This window comes from Camelus ferus, chromosome 2, assembly GCF_009834535.1.
Source record: "Camelus ferus isolate YT-003-E chromosome 2, BCGSAC_Cfer_1.0, whole genome shotgun sequence".
NCBI classification, from domain to species: Eukaryota; Metazoa; Chordata; class Mammalia; order Artiodactyla; family Camelidae; genus Camelus; species Camelus ferus.
Window position 1 is genome coordinate 6,406,199 of NC_045697.1, and position 14,604 is coordinate 6,420,802.

Here is a 14,604-nt window from a genome sequence, read left to right on the forward strand (position 1 = left end):
TATATATAATTTATAATATATATAATTATATGTATAATATATATAATTATTTTCTCCAGAATTTTATGAATGCAGTGTATGCTCTGATCTCTCTGATAATTATACTACTTAGAATTTTGTTTTAGAGTTTCTTTTGTTGGAGTTCATTTTATTTTCTTGCTTTCAATGAGAGGTTTTCCTCAAACGTCCAGTGATCTTTGATTGTCTTTGACTGTCTTCCATTTATTATAAACAGATAAGAAAAAGACATGGCGGGGCCTAACGACTTTCGGTTGTTTGGGTGGGAGCTGTTATTTATGCTGGGAGACTCTTAAAAGCCAGAAGGTGAATTTCTTTCTTCTTGGGGCTTTCTACCTGCTTTTAGATTATGGGGTATTTCAAGATATTGTCAGAGTATTTACCAAGCCTCCACTTACTCTCTACCCAGCTTTAGAGAATCCTAATGTCTGTACTGTATTTAGTTCAGGTATGTTCCGCCTACAGAACAAAATGTAAACATTGCAGGTGCTCCCGAAGCCACCTCTGTCCTTCTATACCCGTTGTCCCCATCCTTCCCTGGAGAAAAGTATCATTCTGAGTCATGGATTTCTCACAAAGGGAACTGATCTGTATTTTGTTGAATTGACATTTCGGTTGGAGGAGGGAGGGTCCAGAGCTTTCTCTTCCACCATTTTGCTAGTGTCACCCTCATCCTGAATTTTGTGCTCATCATTTTGATAAATGTTTACATACCTTTCCTACATATGTATAATCCCTAAATAATACAGAGTACTGTCTCACATGTGTTTTTTATACACACATATGTATATGTGTTACGTATATGTATCTGTATATATATATTCGTAACGTACCTATTCTGTCACCTATCTTTAGCTCAATATCATGTTTTTGTGATCAGTTTTGATGCACATATCTCTAGCTTATCCATTTCAGTGCTGTATAGGATTCCACTCTATGACTATACTATAAATGTGATCCTCTATTTTCAGACATTTAAGCTATTTCCAACATTTTGGTGCTTTAACAGTGCTGTAAGAAATACTCTTTTACAGATCTTTAGAAGATGTATTGGAATGGAGAGAAAATAGAGACAGGGACCCCAGGTAGAAGAGATAACGAGGGTATAAACTTGACAGTGGCAGGGACGAAGCAGCTTGTAGACAATTTTTGAGGTTATGTGTTAGCAGTACTTGGGAGTCTACCTGGAAACAGGGGAAGGAACGGAGCGTGAGGCAGAGGAAAGAATCCAGGATGCCTCCTGTTTCTGCCTTGTACAAATGTATAGACTTTTTGCACCATTTGCTGAGATAGCACATACCAGAGTGGCAACAAGACGAGCCTGATGGTTAGAAGAAGGGCAAGTTCCATTTTAGAAATAGTTTGTATGCCCATGAGATACTCAGTTGGGAATTTCCAGCAGCGAGAGAACTTAAAATTCCAGCTCTATGATTTCATGATGCTGTCTGACTAGAAGTTTAAAAAGAGGATTATATTGGCATGGTAGGCTGACTAATGGCCCTCCAAAGGGGCCCTGTTCTAACTCCTGGAACTTTATGTAGCAGAAGGGACTTTGCAGACGTGATCAAGTTAAGGATGTCAAGATGGGGATATTAGCCTTTATTCCCTGGGTAGGGATGGGGTAATCACATGGGTTTCTGTGAGAGGGGTGTAGAAGGAGTCAGAGTCAGAGAGAAGGCAATGTGACGAAGGAAACGGGGGAAAAGGCTAAGTAACGCGGGGCGTGAGTCACGGAATACCAGCAGCCTTTGGAAGCCGGAAGACGCGAGGAATAGATTCTCTCCTGGAGCCTTTCAGAAGGCATCAGCCCTGCCGACACCTGACTTGAGGTCATTTTGGACTTTGGGTTTCCAGACCATAAGATAATAAATGTATTGAACGTGGCCAATACCTTTGTCAGGGAAAATGTTGGAAGTTGAAAAGCACCTGTCTTTAGAGGAGGGCTGCTGCATAGCACACGTCTAGTGACACCATCGATATAAAACTAGGTGTACGGCAAGGCAGAGCTGGGACTAAGTCCGGGCCCTGTCATGTATTTGCTTTAGGACCGAGAGCAGGGTGGCTTCTCTGGCTTTTTGTTTTCCCATATCTAAAATGAAGGAGTAATAGTAGCTACTTTAGAATGCCTTCCATTCCATTGAGATGGCTGGCTTCACCTCCAGTGAACAGAAAACTCCAAGCTGGTTTAATCACCAAGGAAATGTATGATCTCATCTGTCCTGAGGTCCAGGGGAAGGGGAGCCACAGACGTTAGACCGCCATCAAAGTGGGTCTTTCCGTCTCTACTGGCTGCCATCTTTGATCTAGCAGTGTTGTCCTCCAGCTAATGCAGCGGCCCTGTCACCTCCTGCAGACAGCACAAGATCCAAGGGAAAAGAGCAGGACTCCACCCGTGTGTGTAGCTCTTGGTAGTGAGAAAAAAACTTCTAGAAGCTTCCTGGAAGATTCCCATTCATGTCTTCAAACAGAATGGCATTCCTGGTTGTACTTCGATCAGGACCAGAGCTGGCTTCATGTGCCAATGACCTGTGCAGTCACATAGGATCCCGTGTTCAGAAGGGTCTTACACTTGGTTTAATGCTCTGCTGTCACCATTTCGAAATTTTTCATAACTTTTGAATAACGAGACCCCATTTTTATTTTGCACCGGACTCTGTGAATTCTGTAGCTGGTCCTCAGCAGGATCCATTCTTTGAACCTGAGGCTGGACCCACCCCTTGAAGAACATAACGGCATGTAGAAGGGTGGATTCCTGACCACTCTGACAACCATTGTTCAGTGACTGTGTGAGAATGGGGCATGGTTGGATTCCACACAAGTTAGTTGGCTAATAGCTCACTTTTCAGTGTGAGTCACTGCTGCAGTGTTGGATAATTGAAAGGACTCATGAGACCTCACAGGGTATCTTCATGCAGAGCCTTATTAAAGGTAAAGGTTGTGGGGGAGCAGGAGGAAGCAAACGCAGAGATGCTGGGGATTCCAGAAGCAGCTGCCAGAGCTCTTCTTTGGTCACATAGGATGGACTTTATCTTTGGATTTGAACCTCCAAAATATATGCCATAAACCCTGGTCTCAGGGTCAGTAAATTTCCATTGAACTTTCTACCCATAAGTCTAGGGGATCTACCCAGATGGGGACAGTATTTATAAGGACAGAGCTTTCTTAATTGTTCACACTTGGCCATGAGTACAGAGGAGCCAAAATCATAAATTCTGGGTTGGAAATAATAAAATCTGCCTCACAGGTACCTCCTGATATCTGTGGAGAGTAAATAAGATGACATTGCATATTTATGGATTAAATAAGATGATAAAACTGTTGATACATAATAGGTTATTTTATTTTTATTATGTTATTACTAAATATGAATATTTATTTTTCTACATCCAGACTTCAATTTTAGCTAGTATTTTAAATGTGGTTATTTTGCTATAAGAAATTTGGATAATTTTTTTTAACTTTAGTTTCAAACTGAAGTTGAATTTCTCCAGATTCATAATAACTACTCTTTAAAAATGCTAAGTATGTTGCCAAAAGAGAGGGAGGGGAAGAACTAACACTTTAGGTTCCAGATATTTTTTTTTAAGAGAAGATAAGATGGGGGATTTACATTGTGTATAGATTTGGAAAAAAAGACTTGGTGAATAATGGTGATTGCTTGCAAATATCGTGAGAAATTGCAAAGAGGTATTGACTGTTGACAAAATAGATAACACCATTTTAGGAGGAAGCCTCATGAGACTTGGTATCAAAGAATGACATCGATTCTTCTTTTTTGTAACCAATCAAGATAATGTTCCCATTTTCCCATTTACCTTCTAGCCTTGTTCACATGCATATTAATTTTATACATTTGCTGTTATATTAACAGGATTTTCTAGTCTACTCTTTCTCTTACACAGTGCCAGTTTGTTTTTTATTGAAGCATAGTTGATTTACAATGTTGTGTTAGTTTCTTGTATACAGCATAGTGATTCTGTTACATACGTGTATATATATATATATATTCTTTTTCATATCCTTTTTCATTATAGGTGTTTTTTATGTTGTACATTCTCTTCTGCCTTCATCTGTCTCAAAATCATCTGTCTTTTCTCAAACATGTCCCCATCCCACCTCTAACAGATTTTAATAACCTAGTGCATTATTATATAACCATAATATATTAAAAAAAAAGCCACATACATGTTATGGATGTAGTTGTTTTAATAAACATAGAATAATTGTATTCCCCATTTCTCGGCAAGGTGCTTTTATTGCTTACAACCCATAATAAATATCCGAATAGGAAACCTGATGCAACACTAAAGCGTTCTTTTAAATAGTTGCATAATATTCCACAGCCTGGATACACTCCAGTTACCTCAACCACCCTTTTATTAATGAATTTTAATTTCTTTTTGTTTTGTTACTTGGCAGACAATGTTTCAATAAATACCTTTTATATATCTTGCTTTGGTAAATATACTTTTAATTCTGTAGAATTTAATTCTATAGGATGAATTTCCAGAACTAGATTTGGTTAGTAGGATATGTATATTTTTAATTTTAACAGAGTTTGCCAAAATAATTTTCAAAAAGTGGCAGTAATTCCAGTGCCCATTGTTAATAACAATCTGTAGAACCTCTGGATTGCGCCTCCTACCTGTCCGCCCCCCCCCCCCAACTAGCGCTGGGTGTGACATTCTTCTGAACTTTCTGCCACCTGTTGGCAAAAAGTTAACTCTTTGTTACTTTAACTGGCGTTTCCTTGATCTTTGTGAAGCTGAGCTTCTTTTCATGTGTCTTTGAGCATCAGGATTTCCCCTTTTATAAAACGACTATTTGTGTCCTTTGTCTGTTTTTCAGTTGGACTATGTGTCCTATTGTCAAGTTACAGGAGTTACTTATATAGTATATATACACAGGAACAATTTACTTGATGTATGTGCTTTAAAGATTTTTCACAGTCTATGCTTTGTTTTCTGACTTTGCTTATTGTCTTTTTGGTCGTGTTTTAAACGTTTACATAGTCAACTGTTTCTTCATTTCCCTTTTTCTTTGCCTTTCCTGTCTTGCTTAAGAAGCCCCCCTCCCCACAACACACACCGCTGCCACAAATGCCATGCAAATGTTTTCATAGGTTTTCTTCTAGTTATTTTTGTATGTTTTTACCTTTTATATATTTTTATCAATCATCATGGAAATTATTTATTTTTCATGTAGGTCAAAGGAAGGATCTACCTTTCCTTCCCGGTTTGACGGGCAATTGTTCCAACAATTTTTGTTTAAACAAACCACCCTTTCCCCACTGACTTGTGTTTCCCTTTATCACATCTTAAGTTTCCTATTTGTGAACTCCCAGTATGTTTTGGTTACAGTGGCTTTATGTTTAAAAAAAAATCTGGTAAAGGAAGATTGCCTCCCCTCCTCCCCACTATTTTTCTCCAGTAGCGTTTTCTTAGCTATTCTTTAACATTTATCCTCCATATGAAATGTAACTTTTTTCCTTTTATGCTGGTCCTGAGGGGTATAGAATTGGACTGATTTGATCAAGCGACTTCTTCAGTGACTGGTGCATCACCATCATGGTGGCCCAGCAGTCCCAGGAAGTAACCATCAGGACGCGCTTGGTGCAGGGTTGAGGCAAAGGAACTGCTGGGGCAACAGGGAGGGCAGGGAGGTGAAATCCAGCAGTGTCTGACCTCTAACTGGTGCATTTCACAAAGGGATCTGCTGAAGGGCGCCTCCCAGTTCACACAGAAGCTCCTTATCGGCTGCCATGGCCAGAAGTGCCAGAGAACAGAGCTTACTCTTCAGTTTACACTACAAGGCCCAGTGGGTTGCCTTCAGCTCCTTCATTTCTCAGCAAACTGCTTGGTTTAAGCAGCTGGGATGGCTCTGGACTCAGACTCCCTGGATTGAATCTGAGCTCCGTCTTTCAGGACATCTTTCCGAGCTCCTCTCTTCCTGGCTCTCTTCAAAACAGAGATCGTATCTCCCCTCTGTAGCTGCATCCCGGTCCAAGAGAGCAGCACCCCGTGCTTGGATGATTTCAGTGGCTTCCCTTACTTTTTCCCTGATCTCCTTCAGTCTGTTCTCAGCTCAGCAGCCAGAGTCATCCTTTTAAGACTTAAGTTGGGTCGTGTTCGAATCTCTCCAGGGGCTGCTCATCCCCTTCAAAGTCAAAGCCAGTCTTTAAAGTGGCTCCAAATTCTACATGATCCGGCTCTTAAAGCTTCTCTGACTTCACTCCTATTAGTCTCCATCTCAGCTAGTCAGTCATTCATTCCTCAAATGTATATTGAACGCCTACTATGTGCTGGGCACTGTTACAGGCACTTGGGATGCTTGGTGGGACAAAAGTTTGTGTGTGCACAGTGCGAGAGGGAGGGACAGACAGACAGACAGGTCTCTTGGCTATTCCATGAACTTGCTTGGCACGTGCCTGCTCGGGCCCTAACACCAGCTGTTCCCTCTGCCTGGACTGCTCTTGCCCCACAAATCCACGTCTTCATCTTCTTCACAGTTCTAGCTAATGTTACCTTCTAGCAAAGCCTTCCCTGATGCCCTATTTAAAACTGCCGACAGTCCAGCACTTCCTCTCCCCTCCCCTAATTCATTTCTCCATGACCCTGAATTTCCCCTAACAGACTTTATAATGTATAATTTCTAGGTTTATCATTTATGTCTGTTGTCTTTCTCCCACCCTTAGAAGGTAGCTGGAGGAGAGTGTGGTTTTGTTTCTGCTGTCATCTTAGTGCCTGGAATAGTGCCTGGCATAGCATGAAACTCAGTAAACACTTTCTGAATAAAGGAAAGGGTGAATGAGGAACCTTGGAAGGTAGCTGGTCTTTCTGTGCTTCATAGTCATCTTCTAAAAATTAGGGATTATAATGGCCACTAACTGACAGGCTTGCTGAGAAGATTTAAGAAAACAATACATCTGAAGTGCTTCAAACTGTATTTGGCACATATGAGGGTTCTTGAAATGTAGTTCATTATTGTTTTTTTCCTCTTTCCAGTCTCATTCCCTTTCATACATATCCTATATGTAATGTCTACACATATAATCTATGCTTCATACTTTCTATATTTTATATGTACCCATGAACAATAGACGGTATTGCTTTATGTACTCTCAAAATTTACTGAGATAGTGTTGTATATTTGTTTCTGAGACCTATTTACATTGAAATATAGAATCTAGCCTTTTCCTCTTCGTAGCTGTGTAGTTTTCTGCCAGGGGGACATGATGATTTGCTAATACAGACAACGCTAAAAGGAACATCTTTCTGCAAGTCTTTTTGTGCATGTCTCATCACAAGTGTGCAAGAGTTTCTCCAATGGGTATCTAAAACGTGGAATTGCTGATTTGCTGGTTATCCTCCACTGGCTTCCTCCAGCCCATTCTCCATCCTTATTTGACTGCTCTGTCCTGAGATGCTGATCCCTGTGGACAGCGCTACCTACTGCCTTCTCACTAGGTTTAGCCAATGAGAAGCACTGGCAGGACATTAGAGGACAGCCAAGAGGCGGCTAGATATTTTCGCTTCACTTTCTCTTTATATCAGTGTCATACGTATGGCAGTGGCCCCTGTCCCTCCATGACTGCAGCTCCATCTGGGAAGCTCCTCCTCCCCTGTTCCAGCTCTGATGGCTCCACCACCTCTATTTCCTCTCCTCATCCAATCAGCCCTAAGCAAGATGACAGATTCCCACTGCTGCTGGTTTCTGGGTATCTCACCATCCATTGTTTCCTTCACCCTGTCTATTCCTCTCTAATTACTCTCTTCATGAAAAGCTCTTGGTTTGAACATTTGGGATAAATTCTGTTTTCTGTAAGGACCAGACTGACACATTGGCTTCTTAGCACATGCTCATTTAAAAAAATTAATATTTGTTTTAAAAAGTTACACACATACATCCTTAGTTTTGGAAAGTCAAATAGTACTAAAAAATTATGATGAAAAATAAGAGCCATCTTCCTTCCTCCTCATCAACTTTTTCTAATTTTGACTCTCCAGAGACAACCATACTCAACTGGTCTCATTTCTTTAATGACTAATAATGTGAAGCATCTGTTCATATGTTTATTGGCCATTTATGTATCTTATTTTGTGAAGTGTTTATTCAAGTCTGTTTATAATGGCTTTGTGCAAGTTCTTTATATTTTTTAGATATGAACTATATACCAACTGTATGTATAATATTTTCTCCCAACTTGAGGATTGACTTTTATTTTTTTAATAGTCTGTTCTGAAGAACAGAAAGTTTTAATTTTGATAAAATCCAACTTATTTTTTTTTTAATGGGATCCAGTTTATCAAGATTTTTCCTTTATGGCTGTTTGCTTTTGCTGTCACAACAAAGAAATCATCGCCTACCCAAAGTCAAAAGTATGTGCCTGTTTTCTTCTAGCAGTTTTATAGTTTTAGCTTTCACATTTATATCTATAATCCATATCTATGTTTTTGTTTGTTTTATATGGTGTGAGATTGAGTTCATTTCTTTTTCATCCGTTTGGATGCCTAGTTTTTTCAGCACCACTACAGAACAAACTAACCTTCCTCTACTGAATAACTTTGGTATTTTTGCCAAAAATTAGTTGACCACATATGTGGGACTGTTTATGGATCTGGACCTACTTCCATTGATCGACTGATTTTTATTCCTGTTGATACCATACTGCTTTAGTTACTGTGGCTTTAATATAATGTCTTGAAATCAAGGTGTGTAAGTCCTTCAGCTTTGTTCTTCTTTTTCAAGATTATTTTAGTTAGACTTAACATTCTGTGCAATTTCATATGAATTTTAGAATCACCTTTTTATTTCTACAGAAGCCTGATTTTTAGATAAATATGGGGAGAAGTGACATGTCAACAATATAGTCTTCTAGTCTATGAATATGGTACCTTTCTCCATTTATTTAGCTCTTCTTTAAATTCTTTTGGCAATTGTTTTAGTTTTAGTGGTGAGATACTACACATTTTTATTTAGTTTATTCTCAAATACATTAATGCTATTCAAAATGGAATTAAAATTATTTTCCAATCAGTAGTTTCTGAGATATAGAAATATAATTACTTTTTGTATATTGACCTTCTGTCCTTTGGCTTTGCTAAATTTATTATTCTAATCATTTGTTTTATAGATTTCTTAGAATTTTTTTAACACACAGAAGCAGATCATCTTTGAATAAAGACAGTTTTACTTCCTCCTTTTTTATCTACTTGTCTTTTATTTGTTATTTTTTTCTTGCCTTATGGCACTAGCTAGAACTTCTAGTACAATGATAAATAGAAGTGTTGAGAGCAAACATCTTTGCCTATTCCTGCCTATTCCTGATTTTAATGTCGATATATTTGAGATAACACAAACATCATATTATCAAAGCAGACACACACAGATTAGAAATGTTAACCAGTATTAAGCTTTACTTATAATTTAAAAGATAGTAGTCTAATTACATGGATAAATCATGAACAGGTTCAGAACCATTGACAGAGCTCTCCAGGTCCTTTCTCCTTGCCACATCAGATTTTTTTCTTGTGCTTTTTAAAGTAATGAGTGAAGTTCACATTATTGTACATAAGTGAACCATGTAAGTCATGGAACATCTCTGTTTTATACTTAGATAGTTATATGGCATTTTCCAGGGAGCAGTACTCCGTAAATCCATAGGCTCTAGGTTATTTATAACAAACAAGCCTATCCATCCTTCAAAATGTATTCTATAGGTAAGGATTCTCCTGCCAGCAAATGCCATTAGATTCTTTATCAGCAGGCTTATTGTTTCATGTTTATAAGGAAGTTGAATCAGGTAACCTGTCTTCTATCTTTTCCAGGGGTTTCTCCCAAGTAACAGGGAAGAATGGATTAAAGATGCCACTTAATCCTTTCCTTTTCAGTGTTTCACATTTCAGATTAAATATCATGTTAGCTGAAGGGTTTGGTTTTGTTTTTTTTTTTTGGTAGATCCTGTTAATCAAAATGAGTAAATTTTCTATTTCTAACTTGCTAGTAGTTTTATTATTAATTATTGGTGAATTATTTTCAAATACTTCTGTGCATTTGTTGAGATGATCAAATAATTTTCTCATTTAATTTGTTAATGTGGCAAATTGCATTGATTTTCAAATGTTAAACCAACATTGTATTTCTAGGGTAAATCCTACTTGGTCATAAGATACCTTTATATATGTTTACACACATACACACACATATTTTGTCTATTGCTTTTTTCATTTATTGAAAATTTTGGTATTGGGGAGGCTTATAGCTCAGTGGTAGAGCTCATGCTAGCATGCTTAGCCAGTACCTCCATTAGAAAAAAACAGAAAAAACTAAACACAAAACAAAATAAATAAAATTGTGTAAATTCACATAACATAAAATGTACCAACAACCACTTTTAAGTACACAGTACAGTGATGTTAACTATTTGCACAGTTTTGTGCAACAGATCTCTATAATTTTTTCATCTTGCAAAACTGAAACTATATACTCATTAAGCAACAACTCCCCATTTCCTTCTTCCCCTCAGCTTTTGGTAACCACATGCTGCTTTCTGTTTCTATGCGTTTGACTACTTTAGATACCTCATACAAGTGGTATCATGCATTATTTGTGTTTTTATGACTGGCTTATTTCACGTAGCATAAGTTCTGAAGGTTCATTCATGTATGACAGAATTTCATTCCTTTTTAAAGCTGAGTAATGTTCCATTGTATGGATATACCACATTAATTTATTTATTCATTCCTTGATGGACATTTAGGTTGCTTCCACCTCATGACTATTGTGAATAATGCTGCAATGAATATAGATGTGCAAATATCTCTTCAAGATCCTTTTTTCAATTATTTTGTATATATACCAGCAAATGGGATTGCGGATCATATGGTAATTCTATTTTTAATTTTTTGAGCAGCTTCTATATTGTTTTCCACATCAGCAAAACCATTTTACATTCCCACAAACAGTGCACAGAGTTCCAGTTTCTCCTCATCCTTGCCAGCACTTGTTATTTCTGTTTTTTTCCCTTTTTTATTTTTATTTTTTAGTGAGTCTACTAATGGCTGTGAGATTTTGATTTGTATCTCTCTGATGATTAGTGATGTTTACACTTAGTGATGTTTTCATGTGCTTGTTGACAATTTGTATTTATTCTTTGGAGAAATGTCTATTCAAGTCCTTTACCCATTTAAAAAAATCAGATTATTTGTTTGTTGTGGTTGGGTTATAAGATTTCTTTGTATTTCTATGGGTATTTACTCCTTATCAGATATGTGTGGTTTGCAGATGTTTTCTCCCATTATGCAGGTTGCCCCTCCACTCTTTCCTTCGTTGCACAGAAGTTTTTAAGTTTGATGCAGTCACATCTGAAATTTTTTGCTCCTTATGGTGTCATATCCAGAGAAATCATTGCCAAATCCAATGTCCTGAAGCTTTTATCTTATGTTTTCTTCCAGGAATTTTATAGTTTTAGACCTTATGTTTAGTTCTGTAACCTATTTTGAGTTAATTTTTGTATATGGTTTAAGATAAGGGTCTAACTTCATTCATTTGCATGTGAATATCCAGTTTTCCAGACATCATTTGTTGAAAAGACTGTCCTTTCCCCAGTGTATAGTTTTAGTACCCTTGTCGAAGATCACTTGGTTTTCTATGCCAGGCTGCATTTATGGGCTCTCAGTTCTGTTCCATTGGTCTATATGTCTGTCTTTATGCTGGTACCACATTGTCTTAGTTTCTGTTATTTTGTAGTATGTTTTGAAATCAGGAAGTGTGGGGACTCCAACTTCATTCTTTTTCAAGATTGTTTTGACTGTTTGGGATCCCTTGAGATTCCTTATGAATTTTAGGATTTTTAAAAATTTCTGCAAAAATATGCCATTGGGATTTTGAAAGGAATTGCTTTGAATCTGTAGATCACTTTGGGCAGTATGGGAATTTTAACAATAATAAGTCATCCAATCCATAAACGCAAGATGTCTTTCCATTTATTTGTATCTTCTTTGATTTCTTTTAGCAATAGTATTTTGTAGTTCTCAGTGTACAAGTCTTTCACCAAGCTCCCCTGACCCCATTTGGTTAAGTTTTTTTTCTTAAATATTTTATTATTTTTGGTACTATTGTAAATGTGGTTATTTTCCTAATTTCTCTTTCAAGCTTTTCATTGTAAGTGTATAGAAACACAACTGATTTTTGAGTGTTGATTTTGTATCCTGCAACTTTGCTGAAATCATTTATTAGTTTCAACAGGTTTTTTTCCCCCTGTGGAATGTTTAGGGTTATTTAGATATAAGAGCAGGCCATCTGAGAACAGAGATAATATACTTCTTCCTTTCCAGTTTAGATGGTGCCCTGCCTAGGACTTCCAGTACTATGTTGAATAATGGTGGCAAAGGTGGGTAATCTTGCTTTGCTCTTGATCTTAGAGGAAAACTTTTCCATCTTTCACAATTGAGTATGATCTTAGCTGTGGGCTTTTTTATATGGATTTTAGTATGTTGAAGCATTTTTCTTCCATTCCTAATATATTGAATGTTTTTTTTTTTAATATCATGAAAGGGTGTTGAATTTTATCAAGCTTTTCTGCATCAGTTGAGATGATCATGTGGGTTTTGTCCTTTATTCTGGTATGATGTGGTCTATTACATTTAATGATTTTCATATGTTGAACAACCCTTGCATTCCAAGTATGAATTCCACTTGCTCAATAGTGTGTAATCTTAAGTGCTCTTAAAGTGCTGTTGAGTTCAGTTTGGTAGTATTTTGTTGAAGATTATTACATCAATATTCATCAAGGTTATTGGCCTGTACTGTTTTGTTTTTTCTTGTTATGTCTTTGATTTTGATATCGGTGCAATGCAAGCCTCATAGATGAGTTTGAGAGTATGTTCCTCTCTTCAATTCTTTGGAAGAGTTTGAGGAGGATTGATTATGGACCTTTTCTAATATAAACATTTAAGGCTTTTAAGCTATAAATGCTTACATTAAATAATTTTATTTAAAGAGTGGTTATATTCCTCAAATTTTGGTATGTTGTGTTTTATTACCATTCATTCTGAAATATTTCTATATTTTTGTTGCTGTTGCTGCTTCTTCTTCTTCTCCTCCTCCTCTTCTTCTTCTTCCTCATCTTCCTCTTCTTCCTCTTCCTCCTCCTCTTCTTCCTCCTCCTCTTCTTCCTCCTCCTCCTCTTCTTCTCCTTCCCCTTCTTCGCCTTCACCTTCTTCTTCTCCTTCTCCTTCTTCTCCTTCTTCTTCTTCCCCTTCCTCTTCCCCTTCCTCTCCTCCTCCTCCCCTCCTCCTCCTCCTCTTCCTCCTCCTCATTCTTCTTCTTCTCCCTCTTCCTCTTCTTTTTCTTCTTCTCCTCCTCCTTCTTCCTCTTTTTCTATATGGGAAATTTATTTTTAAATAAATTTATTTATTCTATATTATTCTAGTTCTTTGAAGTTTATTGAAACTTGTTTTAGGTCCCAGAAGGTGTTCCTTCTTGGTGAATGTTCTATGTGAACTAGAAGAAAAAAATGTGTATTCTATAGCTGTTTTGTGAACTACTCTGTAAATGACAATTAGGTCTACTCAGCTGTTGGTGTTGTTAAAATTTTCTTTGGTTTCATTCATCTTTGCTTGCTTATTTTGTCCATTTCTGAGAGATGTGTATTAAAATTTCCAACTATCATTGTGATTTTGTCTATTTTTTTCTATTAGTACTCTCAGTTTTTACTTCTGAATATTTATTTATTTAAATAGCATTCTATTCATATTTTGTGGACTCATGTCTTATCTCTCTGATCATATTAACTATTTCTCTTTTAGTTTTCTTCAGCATCCCACATTATAGCTTTCCTTTGAATAATTTTTCTTCTGGTTTATACTTTTTTTTTTCCAATGTGTTTCATATTAGATACTCTTCTCCAAGGTCTCGACTCTTCATATGGAAAAGTGAGGCACAAAAATGCTAGTTGGAACTTGTATGTTTATGGGTGGGACCTTACTGGAGCATGACACAGTGAGGATCAGCCTCTTCTGTTGGGGACCAGCACATGCCACTATTTGTGGCAGAATTGCTCTGCTCTCTTGGTTTAGGGTTATGATTCTATCTCCCAGGAACCAAGTTTTTAAGAGGGGCTGGAATTCTAAAAATTTGGAATGAAACTTTCATTTAAACCCTGTGTTTTAGCACAGCACACTCTCAGCAGTATCTTGCATTTGTTTTCCATATTGTAAATATTTTCTGTAGCAATAGTCTTTGGATGGCCACCAGGGAAAGGGAGGGAGAGAGAGATGTTGATTATAACTTGTAATGACCATCAGTGAATCCCCTTTTCACCACAGTCCCTTTACCAGTATTTAAGGATAACTAGTGACCCCAATTTTTGAGATTTTACAGACTTTTGTGATGGGAACCAGCTTGTTTTTTTTGCTGAATTTCCTCTGAGCAAGCTTGCATTTTTGTTTTTTCTATTTTGTTAACTCAGTTACTATTTTTCCATTTAATTTACCTCATCTGAAATTTTGACATTCTTCTTCTTCTATCATATTTTCTTCTTTCTATTTCCTTTATCCTATGTTCTTGCCTTTTCAATTCCTTTTT